This window comes from Apium graveolens, chromosome 1 (assembly GCF_009905375.1).
Source record: "Apium graveolens cultivar Ventura chromosome 1, ASM990537v1, whole genome shotgun sequence".
NCBI lineage: Eukaryota > Viridiplantae > Streptophyta > Magnoliopsida > Apiales > Apiaceae > Apium > Apium graveolens.
In genome coordinates this window covers 105,046,920-105,055,459 of record NC_133647.1, presented here as the reverse complement: position 1 = coordinate 105,055,459, position 8,540 = coordinate 105,046,920, and the positions used below count along the sequence as shown (strand labels likewise).

At 29.6% G+C, this 8,540-nt stretch overlaps 1 pseudogene; it reads left to right on the top strand.

The window, feature by feature from the left end:
* Nucleotides 1-1,821: 1,821 nt before the first annotated feature.
* On the top strand, nt 1,822-5,867 carry LOC141695430 (PHD finger protein Alfin1-like; annotated as a pseudogene).
* The last annotated feature ends 2,673 nt before the right edge of the window (nt 5,868-8,540 follow it).

Here is an 8,540-nt window from a genome sequence, read left to right as displayed (position 1 = left end):
TGGCTTTATTCTCTAGAATACAGAGATAGCAAGCATCTTGCAAGGACAGCTAGTCCCCACCATGAGAACAACTATTAAAACTCGAAACTCACAAACCCTAGAATTAATTACTAACGCTTTATATCGGTGGATTGAACTTCAGTCTGGATTTTTGAAGTAAGGTTTGTCCAAACTGGGCTAGATATTACTTAGTAGCATAAAACCCACGTTAAGTTTTAAGACAACTCAGTCGACCTTGTTTAAGCCTTTCTCGAACGTGTTTCAAATTTCGTGTGTCATTTATTCGCAAATAGGAACAATTATTTTATTAAATTTAATTAAAATAATATCTTTGAACAAATTTTAGCCCTTCAAATAAATTCGAAAGAACGAATATAGGTCGTTACACATATACATATGTTTAATTCTAATATAACACAGACTATACAAATATATATATATATATTCATGTATCTTCAACATAATTATAATATTATTTAATTTTAGTACTAAATATGTAAATAATACACATATAAAGCATTTTAAATTGTATTAAGTATAATATATATACACACATAAATATGTTAGAATGGTGGATTGAACTTTAATCCGTATTTTCTTGTCTAATTTGGGCTAGATATTACTTAGAAACATAAAACTCACCGAAATATGTGACCTTAAGGTCCAGCGGTAACATAAAGAAGCAACATCAAATTTATCTTAAATTAGCAATTTTTTAAACTATTGTAACATAATTTTGGCCTAATTTAACATATTTCGATCGTAGATAGCCAGTTTATGATGTTGTGTTTTAAGTCTTGCTCAACCAACCTAGTCTAGACCTTCTCATAATTGATTTTAATTTTTTTAATTAAATTTGCTGGAAAATATAAATGATTACTTCATTAAATTTAATTAAAATAAAATCATAGTTCAAAATTGAACCCTTCTATAGAAAATATTAAGGGGTGAGATCTGATCCATTCTACGAAATAATAACAGTTCTAATAGAAATTAGGGTAATATAAAATATTTGATGCGTATCTGTTATTAATATTACAACTGTGCATATTATAAGATGAATATGTGCATACAAAAAATATTTAAGGGGCGAGATCTAACCCGTTCTACGAAGTAATAACAATTCTAATAGAAATTAGGATAATAAAAAATATTTGATGTCTATCTGTTATTAATATTTTAATTGTGCATATTATAAGATAAATATGTGCAGATTATAATATATTCCTTTTAAGATACGAAGACAACGAGACAAAATTTTCTAAAAATATATATTTTTAAATTTTATTTGGAATTTATTAAAAAAATATTGTAATAACAGTTGTGTGTGTACCTTTTATGTCCATTAAAATATAATTATATAAATCGACTGGTCAATTTTGTGAGCTACTTTAGAATTAAAAAACTACTAAATTTTGAAAATGAATAATATAGATTGATATTTTTGGACAAGATTAGGATAACAATAAAATCAACTTTTAATTTAAAATCTTAAAGATATTTTATTTGATGTTTTGTTGAAAAGTTTAATTTTGAAATAAAGATGATGACATTTATAGAAAAATAAAGCATCTAAATCAATATAATTACTAAACTATCCAAAACCCTGTTTCATCACCGTTCGAGGCTCCTAACTTGCGTCCCTATACATACATACACACACATTACATAAAAAGTAGTGCTAGTGTATAACAAACTTGTGCTCTCATTTTATCCCTTGTTGCAAGTGTGTTTCAGCTCAATTAACATACGTTTATGTTTATATGTAATGTATGTATACCAATAATTGTGATTTGTAATGCAGGAGTGTGATTTGAAGACATGGAAGGTGGTGGAGAAGATGCCATAGTGAGGATATCTGTGGACGATATTTTTCAAGATTTTAAAGGAAGAGGGAAAGGCTTTCTAAAGGCCCTAACTGAAGGTAAAAACAAATATATGTTATAAATGTGAATTTTGGTGAATTTTGGTGAGTTCTGATGATAGTAATGCTTATTTTAAATTTTTGATGTGGAATTTTACAGATGTTGAAAAGTTTTATCAAGAAAGTGATCCTGGTGAGTGTTTTTAAGTTTCTTGGTTAAGTACCTGCTTTTTTGTGTGCATGTATGTTGTTGAATGTGTTAATCTCTGGGATTTTTATTCTGTAGAATTGGTAAATACTGAACCTCTGATGTCTTGTTTACATTTGGATTCCCCTTTTTTCTTGAGAGAAATTTCTTTAATTTTTCTTGTTTTAATATTATTTCCGTTGTTTTAGCGATTAGAGGATATCTCGTTCGTCTTATGTTTTTTTATCATTAGTTATGTGAGTGGCCAAAGAATTTTTAATTCTAATTTACGGTTAAATCATGACCATGCTGCTGCTGGACCTATGTTTCTTGTTTTCATTTGCACTCTCTCTTTTCTTTTTGTCTTAGAGAAAGTTTTCTTTTAGTCTTGCTTGTTCTAGTGTTCGTTACAACAATTACATTATATTGTAAGTCGTTAAATGGCCACAAGATGGAGAGAGGATCTTGCCTTCCCTTTTCTTGATTGTCTTTATTAGTTATGTGAGCGGACGAAGAATATTTATTTCTAATTTGTAGTAAGGTCATGACCCTGCCAAGCTATGGTCATTTAGGAGAACAAATAATAATGGCTAAAAGTAGGCTTTGTTTGTGTCGGCGAGATTATGATTATTGTACATTCTATGTTTTTCAGCCGCTAATTATCGGATGAAATAAAAAATTTAGGGTTAATATGGGAGCAGTTGGTAAGATTATTGTATAAATTAGATTTTTCAGCATTTGATTGTTGGAGGACATGAAAGAATTTAGGTACGAGAGCGGCTGGTGATCGCATAGATGATAATTTATGATAACACGAGAATAGTTGGTCTCACCGAATCATAACTGGCCCAATAATTACTAAAATTGTAACCGTCTCAATAATTACTTAAAGGAAAATTAATTCCATTAACCCTCAGATGCCCATCCACCCTGATGGCTGGTCTAAGTATATTTCTATTTCTGGAGCGCGGGATTTAAATGTGTTTTCTAGAAATCAAAATAATTAAAAGAATTACAATAAAATACTAATCAATCGCTAAAATTTTAAATGAAATAAATCAGTATGTAGTAAACAACATGGAATTTTAATATAAAAAAATATCTTGCTGAATAGATTAAAGGGTAGAATGCGCATCCTCCTTTTTTAGACACTTGGCATTCTTTAGATTAATTATGATGGTTAGTTGTCAATTTTTTTTTGAAAAAAGTCGATATCTTTCGGATCAACTATAGCAAGATATACATGTATTTTACGTGTCGCATTATTTTTATACTTATTTTTGGATTAGTTTATTTTGCTCAGATGTTTAACTTGCGGCTCTTTATTTTAATGGAAGGTAACTATTTTCTTTCGATAAATAGTTTAAATTTGAAAATATAAGAAGTTACATTTATCGTTACTGACTCTTACATTTGTACTTGAAATCTAATATAAATTGCGTTTTCTTATTGATTATATTTATTAAATCAGAATTAGTCTTATGTTCATAATTTTGTATTAAATGTATTGAAATTTTTACTAGAAAAAATATGCATGGAATTGGACTTCTTTTGTTCATTCCATTTATAAAATCAATGAAATTTTGCATCTACAACTCTATTGAAAGTTTTTATTGGTAGAGAAGGTTATGTGTTGCAATGTACCTGTATTTAAATTGTAATCAATGAAATGAAATGCACATTGATTTGTTTGTGGATTCATTTCCGAGTATACTGTCAAGGAATTTGCTCTGTAACTACTATGAGTCTACTGTTGATTACAGTCTTTAACTTGTCCTATTTAGAACTTTGTAGATTTTGTGTTTACCTTGTTTCTAAAATAACGAATATTTATTTACAAACAGGGAAAACTTGTGTCTGTATGGACTTCCAACTGGGATGTGGAAAGTCAATGTGCCGACTGAGGAGGTGCCTGCGGAACTTCCTGACCTGGTATTAGACATTAACTTTACAAGAGATGGGATGCGAAAGAGCCATTGGCTATCACTTGTTGCAATTTATAGTGATGCATGGTTGATATCTGTTGCATTCTATTTTGGTGCTCATTTCGGATTCAATAAGAATGAAAGGTAATAATTAATTTCATTATTTTTTGTAATAGTGAGTACATGTCGAATTTCTGCATTCACTTCATTTGTTTCTCTTTATATTCCCTATCTTCTAACTGTATTCCGTTTAGAATACTATGGTATAATTTCTTAAATTTTTTTAATAGGATTATAATAAAAGAATTGCAATTACAATAAGATTTCAAAAATTAGATCATTTTTATTAAAAATCAATATAAAATTGTTGAATTGTAGAGATTATAGGAATCTAGAGGTGGATTAGAAATTGAAGTGAAACCAAATCATGTTTTGAAATTTCAATAAAAATAAAGGTGTGAAACCAAATCGTACGAAATTTTATTAAAGACGAATTTCACTTGTTAAGGAATATTTTATTTATTTCATGTTATTTTTAAAAATGTAGGAAAAATATAATATACATTATAATGATAAATAAATTATTTATGCAACATCATAGAGTTAAACTAAAAGAACTATAATTGAATACTATTATAACAATTTCATTATTTTATTAAAAAATCTATGGAAAGAGGAATCAGAATGAAACCGAATTCGGTACAGAAGTACTAGTTTTTGTTATTATTAAATATTATAGAAGTATGAATTGAGGTATTAGTGTTAACCCTCCTCCAAATATAAAGATGGATATAAACTTGCGCTAAGGTAAGAACATTTTCTTTTTGCACTTTCCTAAGTAAAGATATATAGAGTACTGTAGTCAAGAAACATGATTGTCATGCTAAAGTTATTCTCGTTAAAGTGCAACCCTATAGTTGAACAAATATAAAATTAAATAAACATGGCCTCTTTTGATTTAGAGGTACTATAGCTTATTTTGGTTGAGATAGATTTGATGTTGTCGAAACTATTTTGCAAATATGTTACTTTTAGCTACCTATGTTAAGTATTAGTACTGTACTCAAGTGTTGCTATATAGTGCCAGTGTCATGACTATACATGTTGTGTCATGTGTGTCTGTCTATAATTTTATCTATCTAAAGCATGCTTGTTTAGTTATAATATCTTCAGTAGTATCAATATCCCTACTTTTCATTAAAATATATCAACTTAACCTTGAGCAACATCCCCATAATTTTATTACATTAGTATAATTTTATTTCTGAAATACCTTGTGGTTAGAAAATCCTATGTTGGTTTTTATTTTGATGTAATTGAAAATTACAGGAAGACACTTTTCCAGTTGATGAATAGTAAACCAACTATCAGTTAAGTTTTCTCCGAAAAGCAAAGAGAGCAACTGTTAACCACTCAAAGCAATGGAAATAAAACCAAACCAAGTGGAAAGATGGTAGAAATTTTTACTTGATTGTTTACTCTTCCTACTATATTTTTATTTTTATTGCTGTTTTTATTTTGAGAATATATTTACTTTTTATTTTTACCACTTTTCCCCTTTCTTTTTCTTCATTGACAACCAAAGTCTCAGTCTTCTGCGTCGCAACCAAAGTTTCAGTCCTTTGTGCAACAATCAAAGCGAGTACAAATGACCCCTACCCTTCCACCCAAAGAAGAGACCGATAGTGATGATGAAGAAGCTGAGAAATAGAAATCAACATTTTGTGGTGCTTGTCATGATGATACCAGTGTTGATGAATTTTGGATTTGCTGTGATGTTTGTGAAAGATGGTTTCATGGAACATGCGTAAAAGTTACTCCTGCAAAGGCTAAGTATATTAAGCATTACGAGTGCCCTATTTGTAGTAACAAAAAATCTAGAGTTCATTAGATAAAAAATGGACTTGGTCATTGCTAGAACATCAGACTAGACTTTAGTTTTTCCTTTAGGAATTTCAAAAAATTGACTCATTTTTTAGTGCTAAAAAAGGTGGATTTAGCAAAAGTATCCTATAATGGAAATGTGACATTTCGTTTTATCTTACTGGATTTTATTCTTTATGAATATCAAGAGCCACCTATTGGCATATGGTTTTTCTTAGATGTTATTTGTGTATCTTTGTCCAGAGCTGGTTAAGATGACAATTATATTTACAATGCTTATAAGTGTTGATATTTGAGGGAGTTCTTGAGAAAGAATGTTGTCAATTTTTATGACTCTCCACACTCTCATTATGCATATTTAATTATTGTATTTGGAATTCAGTTGAGACTTTAGTTTGTGGAACTTGATTTCTAGTTCATGATGCATGATTATATTCACTACAGTTTTGAATCCAACTTATATCTATCAGAGCTAGAAGTAATATATGCCAGTTGGGCTCATAAACCCATTCATTAAGCAATCCAGTATATAGTTTAGTAAGTCTAGTCCATAGTGTAATTAGCAAAGATGTCGTCTAGCTTGAAATAATACGTTGTTTACCATCATATATTTTCTAGCTCTAGTATTCTGTATATTCAGTAGTCATATTGTAACATATTGTATTTAACTAATTCCGATACAATCATTTTCTGTTTCATTTTCATATCTTTATAAAATAACATGGTATCAGAGTTTAAAGATTCTCTAATGACGATCATCATCATCTTCATTTCTCTCTTGTGATTCTACATTGGTCATCATCAGGTTTTATAATTCATATCAATCTATAATATGTTTAAGGAAAATTTAATTGTTTTCATAAGAATCTGTGTAAATACAGATTCATCGTGAAATTATTATCCGATTCAACTAATGATTTCGATTCAAACTGAGTTGTTTCTTTATTGAACTTCTATGTTAGATCAATAATTTTAGGCTTCTAGATTCTCGTTATAATTTTCCTCAAATTATTCCAGATCTTCATTCTAAACCCAATTTTGACCTAATTTCTCTAAATCAATTCCAAATTCAATTTCTATTGATTCCTTATTCAATACAATCATAAAACACAAACAATACACCAACTCAAAATAGTAACGATACCTCAAGTATATATTATATACATCCTTCTAATGCTTCGTTGAATCAGTTAGTTCCATTTAAATTTAATGATACTGGATATCAAAACTGAAAGAGATCCATGATATTGATTCTATCTGCTAATAACAAGGTGGAATTTGTTAATGGTAGTATTGTTGAGCCTGAAAAGAATGCTGTTAAACACAAACTCTAGGAGAGATGTAAAGATTTGGTCATTTCATGGTATCTATTCAATATTGATGAAACAATTTCTAAAAGTGTATTATTTATGAGAACCTCCAAAGAGATATGGGGATGATATTGAAAAAAGGTATGGATACGCTTCAATAGCACATAGATACTCACTTGAACATCAGACGCTTGAGATAAATAATGGATAATATTCAATTTCAGAGTTCTTCACAAAGATGAAGACTATTTCAGATGGTATACATGATGTCAATCCATTGCCAATATGTACTTGCAAGTTGTACATATTGTTCAAAAGAATGTTACAGTTTATGCTGAAACTTAATGCTCAATTTACTGTTGTCAGGACTAATGTCTTAATGATGTATCCTATATGAAATGTATCTCAAGCTTATAGTTTATTTTCTCAAGAGGAATCACATAAGGAGATATCAAATTTATCTACTCAAATCGAGGCAATGGCTTTCTACTCTGTCAGAAGAAGATTTGGAGATCAGAACTTTGATAAAAATGGTTACCCAAATAGAAATCAATCAACTCATGCAACTCAACCATATGGTACTTCTAATATTGTGAAGGATCGGTATGGGCTAAAGACAAAGCCTTATTACTTATGCGATTACTATAAGATACCAGGTCACATTTATGAAAGATGTTTCAAAGTGCATGGTTTTCCACCAGGTTTTAAAGCTACACAAAACCCAAGAGCTGCTGCTTTTTCTTATGGAAATCCAGAAGATGAAAATCAAAATGAGCAGAATAGTGCTGATAAGTCATCTGATAAGTCCACTATTTCAATGGAATAAAATACCAACAATTCTTAGCAATGATAGGAAATCAACAGAATGATGCATCCAAACAGATATCTGACAATCACAGTCGCGGTGACTCCTCTAAATTTTCTATTTAGCAGGTATTGTATGTCGTACAACTCATTGTTCATCTAATTGGCTTATTGACAGTGGGGCAACAAACCACATTTGTCCCTACTTGATAGATTTCAAGACTTTAAGCAAGTTATAACAAATTATAATTCTATCACTATTCCAAATGGAAGACAAGTGAAAGTAATGAGTATAGGAATAATTAAACTGAATGAGTCAATTATATTGAAAGGATTTCTTCATGTAACTTATTTTGTTTCATCTTATCTAGAAAAAGGATTTGTGATGACATGAATTGTCATGTTATATTTTCTGACAACAATTGTTTTCTTCAGGCCCATTCTCTGAATAGGTCTCCAATTCTTCTTTGTAATATGTTAAATGGACTATCCAGTACAAATTAGGAGGAGAATGGATGGAAATTTTAAAGATCAAGTTTAGTTATATATTGCAGCTAAACTCAATA